We start from the raw sequence: 24,423 nt of genomic DNA, 5'->3' as shown, positions 1-24,423 counted from the left end.
ACTGGGACTCCATTCCCACTCCAGGGTGAGAAAATTGGGTTGGTCCACTTAGTTTGAAATGAGAGTTAGTCTGGGGCTAGTTCCTGAGAAGAGGGCGTGGTAGCAACATAAAACTTGACCCCCAGCTCTAAGAGGTAAACTGAGGCAGTATGCCCATAGTACAGCTGAAAGCACAGGGATCCAGGGAGTCTACAGTCTCCCCTAATCTCCCAACAAGCCCAAGGTTAAGAGGCAGGGGTGACCCTATCCAAACATGACTTCCCTGGGGGGATCCTTTCCATTTTGTGAGCTCCCCACCAACGTGCCTGTGCCCCTGGGGTGAGGCCGACCCATTAAATGTCCACATGCAACGTAAGAGGAGCAGCAAGGCTGCAGAGCCCTCTGGCTGGGCTCACAATGGGTGATGGGGTCATATGCCCTGACAAGCCTTTACCCAGGGAGAAAAATCTTTCTAATAGCTCAGAAGAATGCCCTAATCTGACATCTCGTTTAGCAGATTATTGGACCTGGCTTTGATCTCTACAGGGCATAATGAGTGTGCCTCTTGGGCCAATCAGTAGTCATTAATTAGCAGAAAGGCCAGCAGCTGGGCCTGCCCAGGAATGGGGCGCTCTGCTTACAAATTGGGAGGGTGGAGATGTTTGTGAGCAAATCAGACCCAGAGCAAAACTAGAGGATATAATAGAGTCAACGGGACCAACCCTGGGGTCTCTCTGGGAAAGTGCTCTAAACTAGGCCTTCACATGACACATGTGACACACGATGCCACAAAGGGACCGGGCAGCGAGCAGTGGCCCCCACTCCCTGTAACGCATCATTCAATCGTGAGAATACAGCAACGACTCAACACACAGCAAACAGTGTGTGACACCAAGACACACAGCACCACGATGTGCAGGCAGATGGCAGAAACCACCCAGTTCTGCACTGGGCCTTCTCCCAGAAGGTGGGCCCTGCATCTATGACTTACTGGCTCTTGACTCCCATTTTTCTCTCTTCTTGGGCCCTGGCATCCCTATGGATCTCTGGGCGCCAATGGGCCAAAGAGAGTGGGTATCGGGTGCCACGTTTCATCATCTCTAAGAGCAGTCGGACCCAACCTTGTGGGCTGCATTAGGGGTGGGGGCAGGGGTGTGGTCAGGGAGACACGAGAAGACACTGAGCTGGTGGGCTGGTCAGAGTGGCCAGAGGCAGTGGGGAGGGAACACAGCTGTAGACTTAGCTAGGAAGAGCCAGATCCGTATACCATTCATCCTCTGTGGCTCATTAAACAGCTGTGTGACCTTGGGCTAAGTCCTCTTAACTTCTCTGTGTAGTAGCTTTGTCCTAAGTAGAGACTGTGATTCAGACTGTCCTTAGTTTCTGTATAACACCAGAACACAGAGTTAATAGATATATATATTTTTTAAATATATTTTTATTGATTTCAGAGAGGAAGGGAAAGGGAGAGAGAGATAAAAACATCAATGATGAGAGAGAATCATTGATCGGCCGCCTCCTGCATGCCCCCCTACTGGGGACCGAGCCCGAAATCCCAGCAGGTGCCCTTGGCTGGAATCAAAACCAGGACCCTTCAGTCCGCAGGCCGACACTCTATCCACTGAGCCAAACCAGCTAGGGCAGTGGTCAGCAAACTCATTAGTCAACAGAGCCAAATATCAACAGTACAACGATTGAAATTTCTTTTGAGAGCCAAATTTTTTAAACTTAAACTTTTTCTAACACCACTTCTTCAAAATAGACTTGCCCAGGCCATGGTATTTTGTGGAAGAGCCACACTCAAGGAGCCAAAGAGCCACATGTGGCTCGAGAGCCACAGTTTGCTGACCACGGAGTTAGGGTAATAGATATATTTTAAGTGTTCAAAACTACTAATATATTTTTATATCGGTGAAACTAAACATTGGATTTATTTTCATTTCAAAAATTAAGGAACAAATAAAACTTTAAGATTCATTTACAGAAATATAAACATTAAATTTAATATCATATCAGAACAAATCACTAGGAGACTATTTTTAAAATAGATTATTATTCAAATATTCATATGAATTATTCAAAAGATAAGAAGTTGTAATGAACTGTGAAAAATAAATTTTACCTGATCTTTTTTAGTACAATAAAAAAAATTAGAGGTGTCATTTTCAAGCACATTTGGCCTCACATTTTCCCCACTGCTGTAAGAGCTCTTCCCACCTCTACTCATCCAGGGGAGCGGCATGGAAGGAGTTTTTAAACCCCAATACCTTCTTTTGCTACTATCACCTTGGGAAGAAATGTTTAATACACTTGAGAAAACACTGTAATTTCTTTTTCTGGCAAAGTGAGCGGGGACTGCGACCCTTTGATGGATAGTAAGCACTCATTTCTGGTTTTGTCTGATGAAAGCCTTCTGACTCTCCTCAGTACAGGCGAGACTCCCACACCTGGTCGCATCATGTCGATGCTCTGGTGTCTCTGAAGTAGACCTGGATCTTCACAAGCGTCGCTGTGTTGATTAGCGTTCCTGTCTCCTCTTGAGGATTATGGAAGTGGACCTCCACCCGCCCAAACCCCGCAAAAAAAAAAAAAAAGCTTTCTAAATGAGTGTTCCTTTGTTCCAGTCAGAATTTAATGTAGCATATACCTCTCTGGGTGGTTTCAACACAAATTACTCTGGTTTTATATTTTTAAAAATATGAACTAATAGTATTCCCCTAAAAAGCACTTGAAGTGTGATACTTTAAAAATGCACAGAGAGACTAATAAAAACTGGCTTTGCAATGACTTGTTTTAAGTAGGTGGTTTCCAGATCTTTTCTCCAATCAGGACCCTTTATGGAGGGCCCTGAATGTAGAAAACCAGCACAAGCAGGGGTCCCTGAACCAAGTGGGTGGGGGGATGCTCAGAGCCCTGCTCCCCTCCTCCCTCACACCTTCCCTTACGTTCACACACTCACACACATTCACATGGGCGGGGTGGGGGGGGGGGGTGATGCCCAAGATGCCCCAGTGGAGAGTCACCAGCATTTTAGGTGAACCCGGCCCTTTCCGGCCCTGCACTGTGATGAGTCAGGCGTGTCCAGGCTCATTCACTCCAGCCAGATGGCTGATGCCATCTTCTTCAAGGCCTCACGGTTCCCCAGGTTTCCAGAGTTTGGGGTCAGAGTTTATGAGAATTCCTGGTCCTCTCAGTACCCTTCCTCCATCTCTATTACCTCCACCACTCCTCACCCCCACCCCTGCAGCCTTCCAGTTGACCTCAGTGGCATCAGTGGTCCCTAAGGACACATCCATGGACGGACACACACACACACACACACACACACACACACACCATCTACAAGTCTGCAAAGGGGCTTCCTGGGGCTCGTGACATAGAGATGGAGAAGGGCCTGGCGGAAGTCACATCAACTCAATCATTTTTAAAAGCTGACAAATACACAAAAACCAGAAGAATACTATTTTAATAAATTAACTTGCCGACACACCTTTCCAATACTCTTTAGATTTCTGGCTGTGTGTTCTCTCTGACTGCCTCATCATAGGCCAAGGATTTCATAATATCATTTCCTACAGAGAGGACAGAATGGTCTTTCCTACAGCATAGCTGATCAAAATAGGCACGTTGTTATTCAGAGTTTAGAAACGTTTATTTCAGTGTCTCCGCTTCTGTCACGTGAATTTTTAGGATTGTGGTCAGTTGCGGGTAAATCCTTAACAAGTTTCATATATGAGCGGTAAGATTTGAAGAACTTTCTACAGACTAGCTTCTGGCTCTGTACATTTCAAATCTTGATTTGCTACCACTTCCCACGTACTTCCTGTCCTGAGAGCCATAGGACACAGTCACACCTCCACACAGCAGGTGAGTCAACACCATGGGTAGTAGGAGGATTCCTGGAAACCATGCCTGCCCAATAACTGGAAGGACACACTGAAGTAACCCAGAGAAACGTTCATGAAATATAGGTATACTGCATCCCCCATAAATAGATCCCATTTGCCTAGACCCGTGGTCGGCAAACTGCGGCTCGCCAGCCACATGCGGCTCTTTGGCCCCTTGAGTGTGGCTCTTCCACAAAATACCACGGCCTGGGTGAGTCTATTTGGAAGAAGTGGCATTAGAAGAAGTCTAAGTTTAAAAAATTTGGCTCTCAAAAGAAATTTCAGTCGTTGTACCGTTGATATTTGGCTCTGTTGACTAATGAGTTTGCCGACCACTGGCCTAGACTAAATGCATCCCCAACTTAAGTTCCCTAAGCTGGATCCCCAAAATGCCCACAGTTATTCCACTACCACCTGACCGGGGGTGGGGGTGGGGGGGAGAGGAAGGTGACGAAGGGGAAGTCAGGTTGAAAAGAAACAGCCACCTTTAATGACTGTGGTTGAAATGCTACTTTTGCAAGTTTTACAAAAAACATGAGACCACGTGAAAGCATTGCCAGGGCCCCTCCCGAGGCCTTGGAAGGACCCAGAAAGGCTCTGGGAGATGAAAGAGGCCAGAGGAGGGTAATTACTGAGGCGGGGGCCCCAGGGCTGCGGCCTCTGGCACAATTATCTTAACAAGTTAAATTAGCCCCAGATAAACCTGCACCTAATAACCCGGAGCTGCTTGTGCCTGGAGCTCTGACGAGGAAGGAGGAGGAAGGAGGACTTCAAAGCCCCAAGGCCGGTCATCAGAGGCGGTTGTCTCCCCTCCGAGCCCCAGGCCTGTCCGTGGGCTGCAGGCCAAGGTAGAGCCCAAGTGGAATCTTACCTCTCACAAGCTCCAAGCCCTGGCTCCCACAGGAGCACCCACACTGACTCACTTACCCAGACACACCTCTGTCCCCCCTCCCCAAGGTCCTTTTATACCCCACACCTTGCCTGACAGAACACACACACACACACACACACACACACACACACACACACACACACCTAAGAACCATTCCCAAACACAGGCCCAGTGTCTCATGGGACTGAGCAAGGCAGGCCCCTTCCTTGTGGGGGTGGGTGGGACCGGGAGACATGGACAAGGTCCTCCCCTCCTATTCCCCACTCACAGGGTGGAAATCATGGGGAGGGGGGGGGTGCTGGCCGTCACCTTTCTTCTTCTTTTTTAAAACTTTATTGAGGAATAACTGACAAATATAATTGTAAATATTTAAACTATGTGACACGGTGATTTGATATCTATATGCATTGTGGAATCATTACCAAGATCAACATAATTAGCACATCCATCACCTCACATAGTTAACATGGTTAACTCTTTTGTGTGTGTAGTAAGAATGCTGAAGATCTATTCTCAGCAACTTCAAGCATATGGAGCCATATTGTTAATGATAGTCGCCAGGCTGTCCATTAGACCCGCTGACCTTATTCTTCTTATAACTGTAAGTTTATACCCTCTGGCCGCCATCCACCCATCTCCCCCGCCTCCCAATAGAAAGGCAGCCACCATTCTATTCTCTATTTCAGTGAAATCCTGCCTTTCTCCTTCAATACTCAGGCCAGCACTGGGGTCCAAGGCTCTGCAGACCTGGAATGCTCTCTTGCCCTTCCTCTTCTCCCATCCCTTCCATCCAAGAAGCAGGGGAGAACCCTGGACCAGACAGGGGGACAAGATGCTGACTCTGAGGTTTAGAGCAGAGTTATGCACGGAGCCTCGGATCATGCCAACCTCACATGATGCAGGCTGGAGATCTGGGTGATGTCACCGCTGGCCCCAGCCTTCACCCCAGGACAAGTGGGAAACAGTAGGGAGAGGTGTGAGGGCTCAGAACCTCCCATGGCTGCAGGGCTGGCCAAAGCCCTGGCCTTCCTTCCCAGGCCCTGGCGCCCAGAGACCTGCCCCCACAGCCCTAGCTCCTAGGTTCCAGGGCAGCACAAACCCCCAGGTTTTGCCAAGGAGCTTGGCGGAGAAGCACAGGTGGGAGTCGGGCTCTGGGTTCAAACTCCAGGTCCAGGGAGTTTGGGGAGAGTGAGGGGAGATAATAGCCACAAGATCCTTGGATGGGTGGGTGAGGGGTTCGTTATCCTGAATAATAAGAGCTATGAACAGACAGATTTGCCAGAACTCGCTGGTCGTGAGCCAGGTCTTTGAGGCTCTTCCGCTCAGGAAAACCCTGTTCTCTGCCCTAAGCCAGAGGGGGAAGGAAAACAGGAAACACATGTTCTGTAGGGGAGGCTGAGCACCCGAGAAGCCCCCAGGGAAACCTGCTCCCTGGATGCGAGTTTCCCAGCCCCACCTGGGGACCTAGCCCTGACCAGCCTTGAGGGAGAAACATACTTACTGAGCTTATACAAAGAATGCAGAGCTGGAAGGCCAACATCTTTGTTCTCACTCACAAACTCCTGTGCCACCTTGGGCCAGGAGCTTGACCTCTCTGAGCCTCTGCTCCTTCCCCTGTCAAATGAAGGTGATGTCCCTCACTCTCTGCTTGCCTGCCCAACGGCTTTGGAAACGATAAAGCACCACACACATGGGAACACGGTTGGGACTCGCAAAGGGTTTCCTCCCTCCCCATCCTTCAAGCCTCATTCTCCAGGCCTCGGCCTCCTGGAAGCTTTCCCTGATTACCCAAAAGGGAAGGACTGACTTGCTCATGTGAGCCCCTCTGGCGTTCACCATTTACCCCTCTTCGAGGGGCCTGATACGTACTCTACATCAAACAGAAGTACAGACATCTAATCATCTTGTCTATAAAATCATGAACAACGTGAGGCCTGGTTGACCTTGCTAATGTCATGCTCTCCCCAGCAACCAGCAAGTGTGTAAGAAGCCTTGGGTGGAGGTACGAGGCTGGGGTTAGGTAATAAGTCATGCCCTGCCCTCAATCCCACTCACATCTCTGCTCCTTGATCCAGTCCTGACTGGTGGGGACTCGCCAGAACAATGATGGGGGCCCCATGGGAGAGTAGACCAGAAGGCCCCAAGAGATCCCTCTGAGACCTCTCCCAGCAGCTGCCTTTGGCCAGGACAGGGCCTGTTCCAGAAAGCCTTTGCTGGTCCTGGTTCATCTGACAATGACCTCAGACCCAAACTTCAAGCCTGGCTTGGCTCACTGAACTCTCTCTAAAGGCCAGAGCCTACGTGTGGTTTGAGGGCCTCTGAGAAGGAGGAGGCCTTTGGAAGCACCCTGTGCTGCCTGAAGTATAAGCCCGTGGTCTTTGAGTGTGTCTGCCTGGGTCATTCCCTGGGGAGTGTCCGTGGTTTTTCCCTCCAGTCCTTTTCAGGAGCCCTCTCAGACTCTGGCCTGGCTACGGTGACTGGCAGGTGGCTCAGGGAAGGGTTGGGAGCCTGGTAGGGAGAAAGGAGGCCAGATCGCTGGGTCAGCTCTCCCTACAGAGTGGGAACGGGCAGAGATGGCCACCAGACACTAGAGCTCTCCCTTCCATCATGCAGAGTTGTCATTTCCCTGTCATTCTTGTATCTAGGAGGGGCTATATGACATTCTCACGGCTGGAATGTGTGAGAGTAATAGCTGTCACATTCAGGCCAAGGTGGTTGTGCCTTCTCCACCCACTCTTCCACGTCTGCTCCCTAGAGGCAGAGAACTCTGAGCCCAAAAGGGAGGGCGGTGCCACTAGATGCAAGATACTAGAAGCTTGGATCCCTGAGTCACCACATGGAAGGCCCCTGCTGGCTGGGAACACCCACCTTAGACTGCTGTGAGTGAGAACTAAAGTTTATTGTGTTCAACCACTGACATTTTGGAATTTATTTGTTTCATTTACAAACATTAGCCTAATTCGGTTGCCTTATAGCAGTGGTCGGCAAATTCATTAGTCAACAGAGCCAAATATCAACAGTACAACGATTGAAATTTCTTTTGAGAGCCAAATTTTTTAAACTTAAACTTCTTCTAATGCTACTTCTTCAAAATAGACTCGCCCAGGTCGTGGTATTTTGTGGAAGAGCCACACTCAAGGGGCCAAAGAGCCGCATGTGGCTCGTGAGCCGCAGTTTGCTGACCACTGCCTTATAGGCACAAGACTGCAAGGTGAAAAAAGAGGTTCAACACCCCAGGTCTGCCTACCTAGAACCAATTTAGAACTTGGGATGTGGTCCTGCCTCACCCCCTCAGCCTTGCCCATCAATTTGGCCCCAATTGGAGGGATGCTTTGAGTTCAAACAGCTGAGGACAGAGTTGTCTATTCTCACTTATCTTGTGGCTCTCCGTCATCAATCTGGCCACACTCCAGCCCACCTATGCCAGGCCCTCCAGGTTGGCATTCTGACTGGACACCTTCTGGATTCTACCCTTTGGCATTTTTGTCCTAGCTGGCACAGGGTCTCTCCACTCTGCCTTGGAGCCTCCCAGAATCATGGTTCCCACACTTACTTGGTGCCCTCAGTCCTGCCTTTTCCTTCCTCACTGTGAAAGTCCAGGGCCCAGATCAGGCACAGGGCTGTCTACAGCAGGCTCACGGTGGAGCGAATGACTCTGTGCTAGGGGCTTTCTGTGCCTCATCCTATCCATCCTTGAAACAAGCCTGGGAGGCTGACATCACCATCCTGATCCTCTCCTTGGGTGTTAGAATTCCCATTTTACAGATGGGGAAACCAAGGCATGAAGTGCTCACTCATGCAAGGGCATGTCATTCATATGTGGTAAAGCCAAGCCTAGAATCCAGGTCACGCAGACTCTGGATCCTGCACTCTGACATCACTATGCTACATTGCCTGGCGACCGTAAGTGTTTGGTAATGTGTGCTGGATAGATCACCAATGGCCAGATTCCTCTGGGCTGGTCATGTTAGGTGGCCCTGGGACATTCCAAAGTATCATCCTGGAGAAGGTGGCATTTGGGGTCAAGTCACATGATCTCACTGCTCTTGGTTGTCCTTCTGTCCGTCGGGTGTGCGTGTGCATGCGTGCGTGCGTGTGCGTGTGTGTGTGTGTGAAATCCACAGAGACTTGGACACAGGAAGACAACAAGGAAAGGCTTTGGAGGAGCTCTGGCCAACAGAAATATGAGGCAAGCCGCAAGTGCAAGCCATATAGATCGTTTCAAATGTTCTAGTAGCGACATTTAAAAAAAGAGACAAGAAATGTGAAATTAACTTCACAATATATTTTATTTCATTCATTATGTAAGTAATACAATCCTGCATCAGGGGTACATTTTGAAAAATGTGTCTTTGGGTGACTTCATTGTTGTGTGAACATCATAGAGTGCACTTACACATGCCTAGATGGCCTAGCCTGCTACACACCTAAGCTAGATGGGATCGCCTGTGGCTCCTAGGCTACAAGCCTGTACAGCACGTGATTGTGCTGAATACAGCAGGCCAGTGGTCGGCAAACTGCGGCTCGCGAGCCACATGTGGCTCGCCGCTCTGTTGACTAATGAGTTTGCCGACCACTGCAGTAGGCAATTGCAACACAATGGTAAGTATTTGTGTATCTAAACATTAAAAAGGCGCAGTAAAAATCCCGTATAAAAGATAAATAATGGTACGCCAGAATAGGGTGCTTACCATGCATGGAGCCTGCAGGGCGCGAAGTTGCTCTGGGTGAGTCAGTGAGTGAGTGGCAAGAGAATGCGAAGGCCTAGGACACGCCACAACTGCAGACTTTATAAACACTGTTCGCCAGCATCACCACAAACATGTGAGTCATGCTTTGTGTCACAAGGCTACACCGACTACATCACTAGGTGATAGGAATTTCTCAGCTCCATTATAATCTTACAGGACCGCTGTCGTGTGGGCAGTCCGGCATTAGCCAAAACGTCATCATGGGCCACATGGCTGTGTTATCATTTTGACAGGTAATCAATGGAAAAACTGTTGAGATACCGTATCTTCTTTTGTTGTTGTTGTTGTTGTTGTTGTTGTTCTAAGCCTGGCGTGTGCTCTACATGAGCAACACACCTCATTTCAGGCTGTCCACAGTTCAAGTGCTCACGGGCCACATGTGGCCAGTGGCCACCGTATTGGACAGCGCAGGTGTGGAGAGGGTCTGGGCTTGTGAGGTCAGGCTGACCTTGGGAACATGGTGGGCCTCCCGGGCCCTGGAGGGGCACAAATGCAGAGTCCTGGCTGAGCAGAGGACTACGCCGGTCTGTAAGGTAATAAATGCTGCCTAAACAGAGACCTCTATGTGTTAAGATCCAGGGAAAGCGGCGGATGGTTTTAATTTGCTGCGAAGGCGGCACGTGTTTGTACTTTCCTATTTACAGTAGGCCCTGTAAGGAGGCTTGTAAACAGCTCACGGAGCGTCAAGAAGCCTCACGCTGCACGCAGCTGTTCTGTGTCCCCTGATTACCCAGACCCCAGGTTACAAGCAAGCCCAGATTAAACCCAGAATGTTTTCATGACCGAGGAGCGCGGTCTCTGAAATGTGACGGGAAAGAAACCTGAGCGAAGAGCCAGGTTGGGAAATTGTTGCCAGATGTGGTATGTGGGAGCCGGGGCGGGGGGGTGGGACCCCAGAAGGAAGCCCTGAGTGCGGCCCTGCATCTGGGGTCCGTGTCCAGCCCTTGGAGGTACCACCTAAGGGAGAAGTTTCAGAAACCCCAGTTGGCCTGCAGAATGAGAATGATCTGCCAGAGTCCAGCGGAGGCCAGGCCTGTGCCCGGTGTGGTCACACAGGGTCCCTCACTCAGAAGGGCCCCCACACTTGGTTAAATGCTCTGCTCTCACCATCTTGAAAGTCTTAATCGTTTTGTGTGTGTGTGTTTTTAAATATTTTTTTTTTTTATTGATTTCAGAGCGGAAGGGAGAGGGAGAGAGAGAGATAGAAACATCAATGATGAGAGAGAATTGTTGATCGGCTGCCTCCTGCACGCCCCACACTGGGGATCGAGCCCACAACCCGAGCATGTGCCCTGACCAGGAATCGAACCATGACCTCTGGGTTCATAGGTCTGCGCTCAACCACTGAACCACACTGGCCAGGCAAAGTCTTAATAGTTTTTGAACTGGGGGGCCTGTATTTTCATTTGGCACTGGGCCCCACAAATTATGGAGCCGGTCCCGACTGGAGGCCCCTTCTGCCCGAGGTCCCCAACTGGGGAGGGGCTCCGCATTTTCATGGCCCCTCTGGGCACCCGTCTCCTGGTGCGGTCCCTTCAACTGTGCAGGGAGCAGCCATGTGGAGGAGAGGCCTGAGTCTGCCCTGGAGAACAGCACCAGGATGTTGCGTATTTTCCAAAGTTCGACTCACAATGGCCTCTTTTCATTTAAAGAAAATACCGCAACCATTTCCTAGCAAAGGTTGTCTTTACACTTTAAAAAAAATGTTTTTTAACCTGCCAAGGAATGTGCTTTTGAAAAGCTGGTTTCCTACCCTTCCTGAAACCAAGCTTCCCGCCCCCTGCTCACAGGGAGAGCCTCGGGGTCCTAGGAGAGACTCCGATTTCTTCTCAGTGGACACTGCCCCCAGAAGTGGGTCAGGGATGGGCAGAGGAGCAGGGAGCCAGTGCTGGGTGACCATCCCAGAACCAGCCAATCAGGACAGGAGTGTCGTCTGATGGCAAAAATCCACAGAAAACCTATTTCAGGCCGGGACCTCCACCTCTTGCCCAGCCATAAGCTCCTCCATGCCTCGCCCAAAGGGCATAGGCCTGGCCACCAGCTCGCGCCTTCGAGTTCCTGTCTACCTTTCAGGAAACAGAAAATCCATTTAACCCATGAAATAAATTAGGAATGAGAGGGTTGGGTGCAGGCACCCCAAAGGAGGCGCGAGCAAGAGGAAAAAAGGTGCCTGTCTGAGCCCCTCCACACCTCACATCCCGTCTGCTCCCCTGGTGCCTGTCCCTGGGACCGGCCCCCATTCCTGCACCTCACTCCTTCACCCTTCATATGCCACTCCAGCAGTTCTAATTGAAAAGGGAAAACAAAAAAAACCCACTCTTAATCACTCCCTCTCATTTTTTCCTTAGAGCAAATTTTCTGGAAAGAGTTATCTATACTTGCTATCTCCATTCATTCTCTTTCTCTCTTTTTAAAAAAATATGTTTTTATTGATTTCAGAGAGAAGGGAGTGGGAGAGAGAGCTAGAAACATCAATGATGAGAGAGAATCATCGATCAACTGCCTCCTGCATGCCCCACACCAGGGATCGAGCCTGCAATCTGGGTATGTTCCCTGACCGGGCATTGAACCGTGACCTTCTGGTTCATAGATTGATGCTCAACCACTGAGCCAAGCCGGCTGGGCTCATTCTCTCTTTTAAATTAATATATATATGTAAGTTTAGCCCTAGCTAGTTTGGCTCAGTGGACAGAGCATCGGCCCGTGAACTGAAGGGTCCCTGGTTTGATTCTGGTCAAGGGCATGTACCTCGGTTGCAAGCTCCATCCTGGCCTTGGTCGGGGCACGTGTCTCTCTCACATGGATGTTTCTCTCTCTCTCTCTCCCGCTCCCTTCCACTCTCTCTAAAATTCAATGGAAAAATATCCTCAGGTGAGGATTAACAAAACAACAAAAAAAGTAAAGTTTAATTAATTTCATAAAGCGGCTTACACGCGACAAACAATAAATCAATAAATGTGAGCCGTGTCTCAGAAGCCCCCTCCAGGCCCTTTGCAATCACAGGCGCTTCCTCCTTCATGGACTGCTCCTCAGGCTTTATCGTTGTTGCTGGCTCCTCCGCGTGCAGTCACTTTCCCTGAAGGGGATGAGAAGAAATCTGAGAGGTGGGTAGGCAGGGATGCTTAGGGACCTCAGGTCCGAAGGTCTCTCCTTCATACAGGCTGAGGGACGCCCCGAGAGATGTCAGCATACACCTGGGAGCTCTGGGGTGGTGGCCACCTGAGCTAGGGGTGAGCCACGGGTCTGATCCCTAAAGAGCAGGACAATAAGTCCCGAGTGTGGAGAAGAGGATGGGGGAGAAAAGACACCATCTGAGCCAGACAGCCAACCGTCTTGCTGAGGTGAGGACTCGGCACCGGAAGCCCGCAGCCAATGAACGGAGCCACCAGGCACAGCACCAGAAACCCAGTCCCACGAGGGCAGTGGTTCCTGCCTGTTCTGCTCATCGTTGCATTCCCAGCGCCTAGAAGAGTGTCTGGGGTGCAGCAAGGGCTCAGTAAATACTTATACAACGAACCGAATGGGATGAGTCCTGGGTTCTCCCCCGCCCGCGCCAGGCAGGTGATGTGTTTGCCAGCTGCTCTTCTCCATCCCCTAATGCCGTGGTCTGCAAACTGCGGCTCGCGAGCCACATGCGGCTCTTTGGCCCCTTGAGTGTGGCTCTTCCACAAAATACCACGGCCTGGGCGAGTCTATGTTGAAGAAGTGGCGTTAGAAGAAGTTTAAGTTTAAAAAATTTGGCTCTCAAAAGAAATTTCAATCGCTGTACTGTTGATATTTGGCTCTGTTGACTAATGAGTTTGCCGACCACTGGACTAATGAATTCCCAAGCCTCTCACACAAAACCCCTGCCTACAGGATGCTCCCTGGGAACCCTTTGCCCAGCCCTATAAGACACACTAAAAGAGATGTCTATGGCCTCCAGTTCCCTCGCATACCTGGCCTGTGGGTGAGTACCTTACAGTAACACATGGGCGTGTGTACAGAGAGCTGGTGGTACACAGACAGTAGTTAGTTTAGAAGATGGTTTTAGTAGAAAACAGAGGGGAAACGCTCTGATATACTCTTCAGAAGTTGGCCTTTCCTACCAGAATCCGAGGCCGCCAATGTAACTACACCTACCGCCGCGGCGGCAGAGGGAAGGCTCTTGGCACAGCCGGCTCCTTGAGCAGAATGTCCTGGCCAAGAGCCCCGCCCACGGTGCTTCTAGTCCCCAGACGAGCCTGCGGTCCAGCACACAGCAGAGAAACAGAGCGATGAAAACACGCCTGCTGAGCCCAGTGCCCTAACCCTAACCTGGGGGAGTGAGAGACACGGGGCCTTCCTGGGCCGCACGCCCTCAGATGAAAGGGAGCCGCCGGCCTGGAACCACGTGGGCAAATGGTTGGAACAAGGGCAAGGTCGGAGGAAAGGGCAGAACCCGGGCACTGTCAGAAACCGGGGCTGGAGCGTGGACTGGCGCGTTCCTCCCTCCGTCCCTGCGGGTCATTAGCACCAGACACATACCTTCCATTGTCTGCGGCGGCTGCGGACAGGCCTGGGCCTCACTGTCTAAAACCACATGCCGTTCGTCTGTGCTGCGGGCTCCGTGCTTCTCCGTGAATCCCTTGGGCTGTCGTTGCCAAGTTCTGAGTGAAGGCGCCCTCAGACACGTTTGAGGAGACACGGATGAAGCAGTGGGCCCACCTAACCATCTCAGGGGCAGACGCTGGTCGGGCGTGGGGAGGTGGGTGGGCAGCCACCACCTTGGGGCAGGGACCAGACCCAGCTGTGCCACACAACACGTGTGCTGCGGTTTGTTTCCCCTCCGAAACGGGTCTCTGTCTCTTTCTAGACAAAGATGAACACGCCCTGGAAACTCATCTGCTGCTCATTAGAGGGAAAAGAGACTCTCGGGACTCTGAACTCCACTTTGCAGATGGCCAGGAAGGTGTCAGTGGAAAGGAATATGTATTTCTGGGTGACAGGACAGATGCATTGCTCTGGGCGAATCCGGGGGCGGGGGGGGGGGGTTTGCTGGTGCTCCCAGGCAGCCTGGCCTGAAAGAGCGGGGCCCCTCTCCTCCCTGCCCATCTCTCAAGGAAGCCCAGGGTCCCACACCTCAGGGGGGTATCAGCTTGGCCTCTGGACAGATGACGGAGCCTGTCCAGGTCTCTCCTGGTGGCTCTTGCCGGGCGGTGAGGACTTGCGAAGGCCCCAGCCGAGCCCCGGGCTCTGGCTACGTCCTCTCCCCTTGGCCCCGGAGGGCAGAGGGCAGCCGAGGGGAAGCAGAAATGAGCTTTTGGTTTTTCTGCAGCGGCTTTGATTTTTTTGTTTTTCAAGAAGAAAAACTCGGCCCCGATCCCGGGGGGGAAGGGGGCGGACAGAAGTGAAGGCTATTTCGGAGCCGGCTGCCTCCCCCAAAGGAAGGGTGTGAATAGTGGGAAGAGAGTCCAGCCCTCACTTCCTGGAATCGGGTGTGTGGGCAGCCTTTGCAGTTTGCAGCTATTCTTCAGTCACATTATCTCAGTGTTCAGCCTCACAATAACGCTGCTAAGTGAGCGGAAAGGGGTATTGTCCCCACTTTACTGGTGAGGAAACTGAGGCTCTGAGGTGTCAACCAACTTACAAGAAAGGGATGACGTTCGGCCCCTAAGGCAGGTCCTGTTACTCCGAGTCTCCCACCTTCTCCACCACCCCCAGGGCCTCTTGGCTTTGCCTTGTCCTCCCTCCTGTGCTCAGGCTGCATCTGTGTGTCCAGCATCACGGAAAAACCCTGGCTTAGAGCGAAAAGAATCCACTCCCTGTCCCAGCTCTGCCACCATCGGGCTGTGTGGCCGTGGGCACATCCTGGATCTCTCTGGGCCTCGGTTGCTGTATTTGCCAGTGGTGGGACTAGGCCTTTCCCTGCCTACCTCTCTCAGTGGAAGGGAGGCTCAATCAGGTACCCTATGGAAAACAGCTTTGCCAGTTCCAGCATATTCCACCCACAGGGGGCCGACCAGTACCTTCGTGATGGGAGTGAGCAGAAAGGCTCCCTGCCTCCAATTCTCTCTCTCTCTCTCTCTCTCTCTCTCTCTCTCTCTCTCTCTCTCTCTCTCTCCCCCCCCCCCCGCCCCCTTCCACCTGCAATCCAGCTCCTCGTGGGCTTTTTCTCTTCATTACAGGCGGAGCCTTCTGGGCAAGGAGACACCTCCAACCATTATTAGTCATGGGTCCTCAGAGTAAATGAGTTTGTCGGCCACCCAGGGCTCAGGGGGACGTTCCAGCAGGGAGTGTCCAGTGCTCACCTTGATCAAACCCGCATGATACATCACACCATCACGCCATCACACCATCACATCAGAGGTGGCCAAAGTGGTGTGTCCAGGCCCCGGCACTTTCCTTTCCGTTCGGCACCCTGAGGGTCTGAGCGTGAGGCCGGCTGAGAACGGGGAAGAGCTCCTTCTCCATACACCGCCCCCCCTCACACCCCACAGAGATGCCCCGGCCTCAGACCAGGGCCCTCCTCCCAGACCACCCCACCCCAACAGACACCTTGTGGAGGCTGGGCCGCGTGGGACCACTCAGACCCCTGCCTCCCACGGGGCCCAGGTGGGAGGAAGGAGACCCAGCTTGTCCCCCAGGGGCTCCCATTCCTGTCCTCCACCCACGCAGGGACACAAGCCAGACGGACGCACCCATGTGCCCATTCTGGCTGCGCCCTTTTCTGCTCAACGGCAGGAGACAGTCAAGGCCAGCGAGAGCCCAAGGCAGCCGTCGTCAGGGTTGGTCTCCCACCTGGGTCACTCTCCCAGCCCCTCTCGGTCCCACTGTCCCACCTCCAAGAACCTCTCCTGCTTCTCCGAAGCCCCCAGCACCTTCCTGCAGCCCTGGCTCTGGTCCTTCCCAACACCAATGCTAGGCCCAAAGGCATGGGGTTCTAATGGTGGAACGCAAGCACCTGAAAGAGGGGAGGGGGGGGAGGATGACGTGATGGGCCTGAAGTGATGGGAAAAGAGGCCACCTGCACCTGTTGTAAAATCAGCCCATAGCCCCGGGACCCGAGAACCGAGTGCTCTGAAGCCTATAAATTAACAAAATGTGGCTGAGCAAGAATGCGCCTGAGGGGATGTGGGCTGGACTCCTCGGCACCTTGTCAGGTGTCCCCTCACCAGTTCCCAGCTCATTCACTGAGCTTCACCCACCGCAGTCCCCACGCGGCCCAGCCCGTCGGAAAGAGGAAGAAATAAAAGAGGGCAAATGTGAGGAAACCGTTTTATAGCTCTTTAGTAACTGTTTTGCCAGGTTCTGTTTATTCTGTTCAAAGTATGTTATAAAAATATTCTGCAATTAAGGAAAGGGGGAAAAAACACACCAGGGGAGTCCTTTTAAAAACAGGTTTGAGGTAAAGAACAGGCTGACCCCATTAGCTTGGGGAAAACACCTCCTGCACCGCGTGCTCGTGAAGGTCGGTGTGTGCACCCCCGGGACGGGGTGGCGGGACGGGGAGCCGAGGGCAGTCCTCTGGGCCGCACCTTCCCTGCTGTAGCCGGGAGCCAGCCACTCACACCAGGTGACCCAGACACGCACACCAGGTGACCCAGACACGCAGCGTCTCTCCTGTTCTCCTGGATGAGACCGTCGTCACCAGCACCTCGTCCCACATTTAGTCCAGCTTCGCAGACAGAGCCTCAGGCCGTGGCCCGACCTGTCCTTGCAGGGACTCGGCCTCTGCAGGTGACATGCTCAGTGCTTCAGCTCCCACCACTCTGCTCCACGATGTCTGGGACTCGAGCGGAGGGGAGGGGACCGCTGATATGAATTCATGTCAGAGGAGACGTAGCATGACATCTGTGGCAGGAGTATCCTTCCCTACCTCGTTGATGTGGCCACTGTGTGAGTGGGCTTGGCCAGTGGCATGTGAGAGCAGATGTGTTAAGCGCCAATGCTGCCAGCTCTGTGTGTGTGTGTGTGTGTGTGTGTGTTTTCCTTGCCCTGAGTAGGGCATGGCCTACACTTGGCCTTCGCCTTCAGTCAGGGTCCCAGAATGAGAAGACCTGTGGGGCAGAACACAGCTGACCACGGTGACCGACACGGAACATGAATGAGAAATGATTGCTATATTTTCAGAGGTAGAGATGAGGGGGCCTTTTGTTACTGCGGCCTTACCTAGCAAAAGCTGACTGACACAGGGCCTTGTCTTCCTCCAGATCCGCCAAAGACTTGTCTCTTGTCCACTTGCCTGAAGTCCGTGGCCAGGGAGTTCTGCTCTGCTTTCTGTGTCTTGGGCGGAGTCCTCACCTTCCTGTGGTCCCCTCAGGTCCCATTGTGCCTCGCATCTGCTGCCCAGCACAGGTGGTCTGCCCTGGGACCCTCAGCTACAGGGCGCCCTAACCCTCTTGCCGCAGCCCTTCTGATAAATTTCCCAGTCACACTCTCAGCTAATTTCCAGGCTCCCTTGGGCTCATGAGGACATTTCTACCACAGGGCAGCTGGAGAAGGTGACCCCGGCCCGCTCTGCCTACCCCTGCTGTGCCTCCACATGGGCTCTGACACGGCCACCCAAGGTTGGTGCAGAGGCAGACTTCCAGGTGACTTCCTCTAATCCCTCGGTATCCCATCAGCCAGACCAGCACGTGGGCCCGGGTGGAGAAAATCAGAGCACACACCTCTCACCCAGGACTGGAGGGAGCGGCCCTCCCCTTCCTCGTCATTGTTACCAAACTCCCCGCGCTAGGGAGCGGTAAACGGTTATCTAACCCACCAAACCTGACGCTGGATGTGCTAAAGGAGGGCCTGTTAACAACCCCTCTATGCCCACAAAGCCTGGATTTCCATCCTGTCATCTCCTTCGGGAGGTCCAGGAAGTGAGCCTAGAGCCCCCGTGATGACAGCCCTCCTGCCCCTTCCCTGTGACAATGGCTGATGGCCCAGCCTCTAAGGTGGAAACTACAAGAAAACATGATAGAAATGGCGATGGTAAAAAGAAAGCAGTTCCAATGGTTAAGATGGTCATTTTTATGCTGTGTGTTTTTACCACGATTTAAAAAAATAAATCGGTTCAAACTCCGTCTATTTCACCACTGAATTTCCCTTTTACATCACCTAGATCTATATGCAGAGGAGATACGAAGTAGGTTGGGCTGGAACCAGTCAGCACCAAATATCCTCTTCCCTTAAATGTTGCTCCTTGTAGTATTCCTGTTCCCTAGTTCTTTGGGAATCTTGGAGCTATGACTATCTGAGAAGGGGGGAGAACACTTCACCACCACCCAGCCTGCTGGCATAGAGCTTAAGAGTGGCCCTATCCTACCCATCTCGTGTGTCCTGGCCCCAGGCCCCAATACATTTTCCAGTGTGCTCCCTACCACAGGTACATGGGACTCAAGCGCCTTGACATACGCACTAATGTGATCAGTGTCATTCGGGAATTGGGTTGGCTGCATAGAACAGAGACCCGAATAACAGTGGCCTAAACAAAGCAGGCTATCGTTTTTTATCACATAATGAGAAGATCCAAGGTTGGAAATTCAGGGCAGCCTCGCCTCTCCACGATGCTGCCCAGGTCCCAAGCTCGTTCTAGCTTACTCCTCTGCTGTTGTAGGGGGTGAACTTTTAAACTCGTGATCACAAAATGGCTTCTGGAATCACCACCATCATGCCCACAGCCCCAGCAAGAGAGAGGGCCAAGCGTTTTTTGTGTGCGGACTGGCTGAATGCCCCCTCCCTTCACCCCTGGCTTTTAAGGTGCTTTCATGGAAGCCCAATCCAACTTCTGCTCATATCTCATTGTCCAGAACTGCATTATGCAGCTACCCCTAGCTTCAAATGAGGCCGGGAAATGTAGCATTTTTTAGGTGGGCCAATTGCCAATCCCCAATAAAGTCACGATTCTGTGTAGTAAGGAAGAAGAGGGAGGAGAGAGTTGGTTGGGGAATGGCAGCCCCTATCACTCATTCCTACCACCCATGTTCCCCTCAGAGGCCTGAGGTTGCCAGCTTCCATGCTCAGCCTTTACTCTTACATACCTTTTGTGTCTGCTTCTCTCCCCTGAGGGGATAACACCTCTTGCAAATAGAGACAGCATGTTATTTATTTTTGATACTCTCTCTTTCCCCAGTCCAACCTTCCAATCCTGCTGTCCCAGCACCATTAATACATATTTTAGAAAAGAAAAAGAAGTGGCTCTCACTATTAGCCAGCTATGCCTTATGACGAGGTTTCCATTGCTTCAATCACTATTCCAGCCACGGATTGTCATTTCACATTTCATTCGTGTACGCAGTGACTCCTTCACTGGGCTGTAACCTCCTCAGAGTCTGGAAGTGCCCATTCAGTGACCTTCCCACATCAAGGGCGTTAATGAATTGTGAGACCGGGTGACCTGGGTTCCAGTGGTTATCAGTAACCACAACAATAGTAATTTGACCTCTTTGTGATGCTTCAGAGTTTACACAAGCTCCTTCAGCCACCTTATCTCACGTGATCTTTTAAGTAACTCTTTTAAGTAAGCAGGGCTGCTGTAATTATGCCTTTTTTCTTCACAGATGATGAAATGGAGGCGAAGGGAAGGTACACAACTGGCCCAAAGGCATATGCTGAGAGTGTTTGGACTGGAACTTCAATGGAGGTCTTTCCACTCCAAGTCTGGCCCCTTTCCATCAAACTTTAGACTTTTTCAAATCCCTCCCTTTCAAAATGAAGAAATTAATGTAGGTGATTTCTAATGCAGTGCTGCCCAATAGAAACAGAGTGCATGCTATGTATGTAAGTTTGCCATTGTCTATTATTCACTTTTAAAAAGTAAAAAGGAATAGGTAAAGTTCATTTTAATAATAACATTTTATTTTAACTCGGGACATTTTCATTTCAACATGTAATCATGATAAACATTATTAATAAAAAGTTTACCTTTTTTTTACTTTGAAATTCGGTGTGTTTATTACCTATTCAGCACATCTCAATTCAGACTAAGGACATTTTGAGTGCTCAAAAGCCACATATGGCCAGTGGCCTCAGTATTGGAAAGTCCAGCTCTAATATTTGAAAGGTAAATTTGAATTTAAAATTAACCTCTGACATTTTAGACCCCATGACTAATACTGTTAGAAATTATCTAAAATCGCTATTTTCTATACATTTTTGCCATAAAGAACTGTCTGCAGCGGCCTGTCCCTAGAACACTTTGCTTAGATTTATCACAAAGCATTACTGCCATCTGGTGGCTGCTTCTTGAATTGCAAGGAAGAAATAGGCTCTAGGAACCTTTTTCAGAGCATGATCACAGCTGATTTACCCCAGAGCCCCACTAAATCAGAATCCCCAGGGCAGGGTGTATCCAAAAGACCCACACTTTTAATAAATTTCCTGAGTTGTCTACATACAGACTAAAACTTGAGAACCTTTGATGTCTACATAATGCAACCATAGAAAATTCAGTGACAGAAAATGTCAAGGGTGGACTCATTTTCCCCTGATACTGTGGTATTTCTAAGATGCTGCTTTTTCTTTTTATTCTGATGGGTTGTGGAATTTTGTTTCTAAGCAGAAAAAACACACCCATTCGCCCGCCACACACAGAAGATTGAAAAGAATCCAAAATAAAAAGACTTAAAGAAAGAACTTCGTATGCCTCCCATGCAACCCTGCTAACAGAAACACAGATGCAGATGGAAATCTCTCCAGGCCACACATGACCAGCCTCTGCGGCCCCTCCAGCCTCTTCTCTCGCCCCTGCCCGCTCCACACGATGATCCAGCTCTTAGCCCTCCCGTCTCTGAGACGTTGCAATGCTGTTCCCTCCATCTGGAACAGCACTCCACCCTCCGCCCTCAGTGACAACTCACCTCTCAGGATGCAGCCCAGCATCATCCACTCAGGAACCCCCGGGAAGCTCGCAAGGTGGTGCCCTTGGCTTTTCCTCCCACAGTGCCCCATGTGTGATGTTAATTGTCTGCATGGTGGCTGACTTCCCCCCACAACTACAGACTCCTAGCGGGCAAAGGTGTGTCTCTTGTGAAAGGTCTCTTCTCCGGATCTCCCTGAACTCCGCCGCCAAGCAGGCATTTAGAGATATTTGCTATGCTCTAGCTGGTTTAGCTCAACGGATAGAACATCGGCCCTCACACTGAAGGGTCCCGAGTTCAATATCGGTCAAAGGCATGTGCCTCGGTTGCAGGCTCGATCTCCCAGTCCTGGTCATATCCTCTGGTGAGGATTAACAAAAAATAAATAAAGTAAAATAAAAAATATATGCTGATGTTGGGGAGTGGGGGAAATAGATCAACCAAAGGACTTGTATGCATGCATATAAGCACACCAATGGACACAAGACATTGGCGGGGGTGGGATGAGGGCATGCGACAGGGGGTAGGGGAGGCTGGGGGAAGGTCAATGGGGGGAAAAAAGGAGATATATGTACTACTATATGTAATACTTTAAACAATAAAAAATATTAAAAATATATATATATGCTGAGTAAATCATGTTTTCTAAGGCAACAAGTAGTTCGTCTGATTTTTAACATAATAGTGCTAATGTGTCTGGAAGAGACTAACAAGTAGCTCCCCCCCCCACCGCCCCCCAGTAATGCATCTCACAGGCACCTTCAGCCGCCGTGGCAACTTCACGTGACGGCGGTGCTGGGCCTTGGGCTGGCTGAGCAGGAGACTGTGTGGTAGGAGGGGCGATGCAGACACCCGAGCGGGGAGTGAGACAGAAGGTGCAGGGAGAGAGCAGGAACAGAGCAACCTGGGAATGTCCTCACCACCTCCCAGGAAGTGAGCCATTTCCCCAGAGGACAGGGGCCTGTCACATCTCGCCCAGCTAATCTGACAGAAGCCAGCTGCAGCTCGGCTGGGCCTGCCCCGGGGGAGGCGTGCTCGGGCTGGGAACCACATGCCGCTGTTTGCCCCCAGGGACGGGGGCGCAGGGGGCGGGTAACTGACTCGTCTGCCAAATTTATTTATTAATTCCTAGCTGCACCATTTGATGTGGTTTCCAGGAGGCACGCCGTGGAAACCTGCCCCGCCCTCTGCCCCCGGCACCGCGCAGCCTCCTCTGGGGAAACCGGGCCCGGCTCAGAGCCAGCCCCGCAAGGAAGCCCGCGTGCAGGCGGGGGGCTGAGTGAGGGGTGGGCTCCCGCAGAGGCTCGCTGCCCCCAGCTCATGCCGTGGGTCCTGGGCAGGGGTGCGAGCAGCTGGTGGGACAGCGCACCCAGGAGGCCTGGGGTGCCGTCCCAGCCAGCTCCCGGGACGATGCGGGGCACAGGTAAACAAGTGTCACCTTTCTGCTTCAGTGCCACAGCTGTCACAGGTGCGGAGGTGACCGCGGACGGCCTCTCTCAGGCTGTGAGACGACGGAATGTGAGAGGGGGCGGGAGAGTGCAGTTACTAGGAAAGGGCACCCCTACCCGGCAGAACTCAAACATTGTGGGCGGCTCCAACAGGCAACGGTGTTGATCTCTAAGTGCCAGGCTTAAGCCACTTAGATCCTCTACTCGCCGCTTTCTGAATTTTCCACGTTTCCTACAATTAGCATAAATGGGCTTTATAGCCAGGGAAACACTAGAGTCAACAACAGGCAGGAAGTTTGTGGACCAGCGACGGAGCATGTGCCTAAACTTGCAGCCTGCGAGAGGCAAGCTCCTTGGCTGCACCCCAACAAGCAGGGTGGCTACGGGGTGGAGGGAGGAAGGGGGTCCCCCCTCCCGCTCTGGCACAGCCAGGAAGAGGGGCCCCCACACGGAGGGAGAGAGTGGAGACCTCGGGTGGAAGGGCTGGGTTGGTGACTTGGATGAACGTTGAGCACAGGCCCCAGGCAGAGGGGATGGGAGTCAGGCCCCTGGATTCTCCGGGACCCGGCCTCCAGCCTTTGCAACCTCTGTTCAGCTGGTTGCTGGGCTGGGAGCTGAGTGGCTCCCTGTGCCCTGGACCCCTCCAAAGAGAGACTCCACCCCTTCCAACACGGACAAGGAGAGGGGAAGGAGGGAGCGGACTGCAGAGGCAGGGTGTCCTCCAACCTCCTCCCCTCCCCCGGGCCCTGGGAGTGTCTACGTGCGCAGCCCCCACAGGGTCAGGCGCTGAGCCCGCGGAGGCAGGACCCACAGCGGCACCTGTCTGTCCAGGCCCCGCCAGCCGCTCTGCCCCTCCCCGCAACCTGTGGCTCCCCGCTCACACCTGTTGTCCTCCTGGGCAAGGAGCTAATGAGGAAGAAGAGGTTCAGAGGTCTCAGACAGTGGGCAGCAAACCAGGGCCCTGGGGTTCTCCAGCTCCCAAGAGGCAGATGCAGACGTGGAGGCGCCTGCCCTCGGAGATGCCAGGGGGTCTGGCCCAGATTCTGTGGCTTACACTTTCCCCACCGTCTTTGCCTCTGAGCGGGGGCTCCCACTAAACAGTTCACGAGCAGATCGAATCGCTGCCCCACGTTCCCAGCCCCACATCCCCGTGGACAGGCTCAAACCCCAGAACCCCTCACTCTCCCACCAAAGCATGGCTCACACAGCCCCACCGCGGTCAGCCGATGGAGGCTCGCCGGGCCCATGGCTCTGCCACCTGCCCCCTGTCACAGCCCCCCAGTTCCCACTCTCCCACGAGCCCCGCTCCACAGGAAGGAATTCTTTTCGCTGTTTCACAGACCGCTTTTCTCCCCCTCCATCTCTGCTCTGCTCCCTGCTTCTCTTCCCACCTTCCAGACTCACTCGCCTGCTGGGCTACGCCACGGGCTTGGCCCCCTCCTCCAGCCCCGACCCCTCGGCTCCGTGGAAACATGAGCAGAAGCTCTGGAACTCGTGTCTCTCTCCCCCTCCTTCCCTGCCCACTCCCAGCTGCACCCACCAGACTCCAAAACCGCTCCTGCGGGGGAGAGTTCTCGTCCACTCCCGACCCCAGGGCAGCCAGGGGCTCCTCTCTCTGCGTCTGCCTGGGGTGTCACATGTAAAACATCTGCCCTCAAA

The sequence above is a fragment of the Cnephaeus nilssonii genome, assembly GCF_951640355.1.
Source record: "Cnephaeus nilssonii genome assembly, chromosome: 15".
Lineage (NCBI taxonomy): Eukaryota > Metazoa > Chordata > Mammalia > Chiroptera > Vespertilionidae > Cnephaeus > Cnephaeus nilssonii.
The sequence above is the reverse complement of the archived record's forward strand: the minus strand, read 5'-3'. Positions refer to the sequence as shown.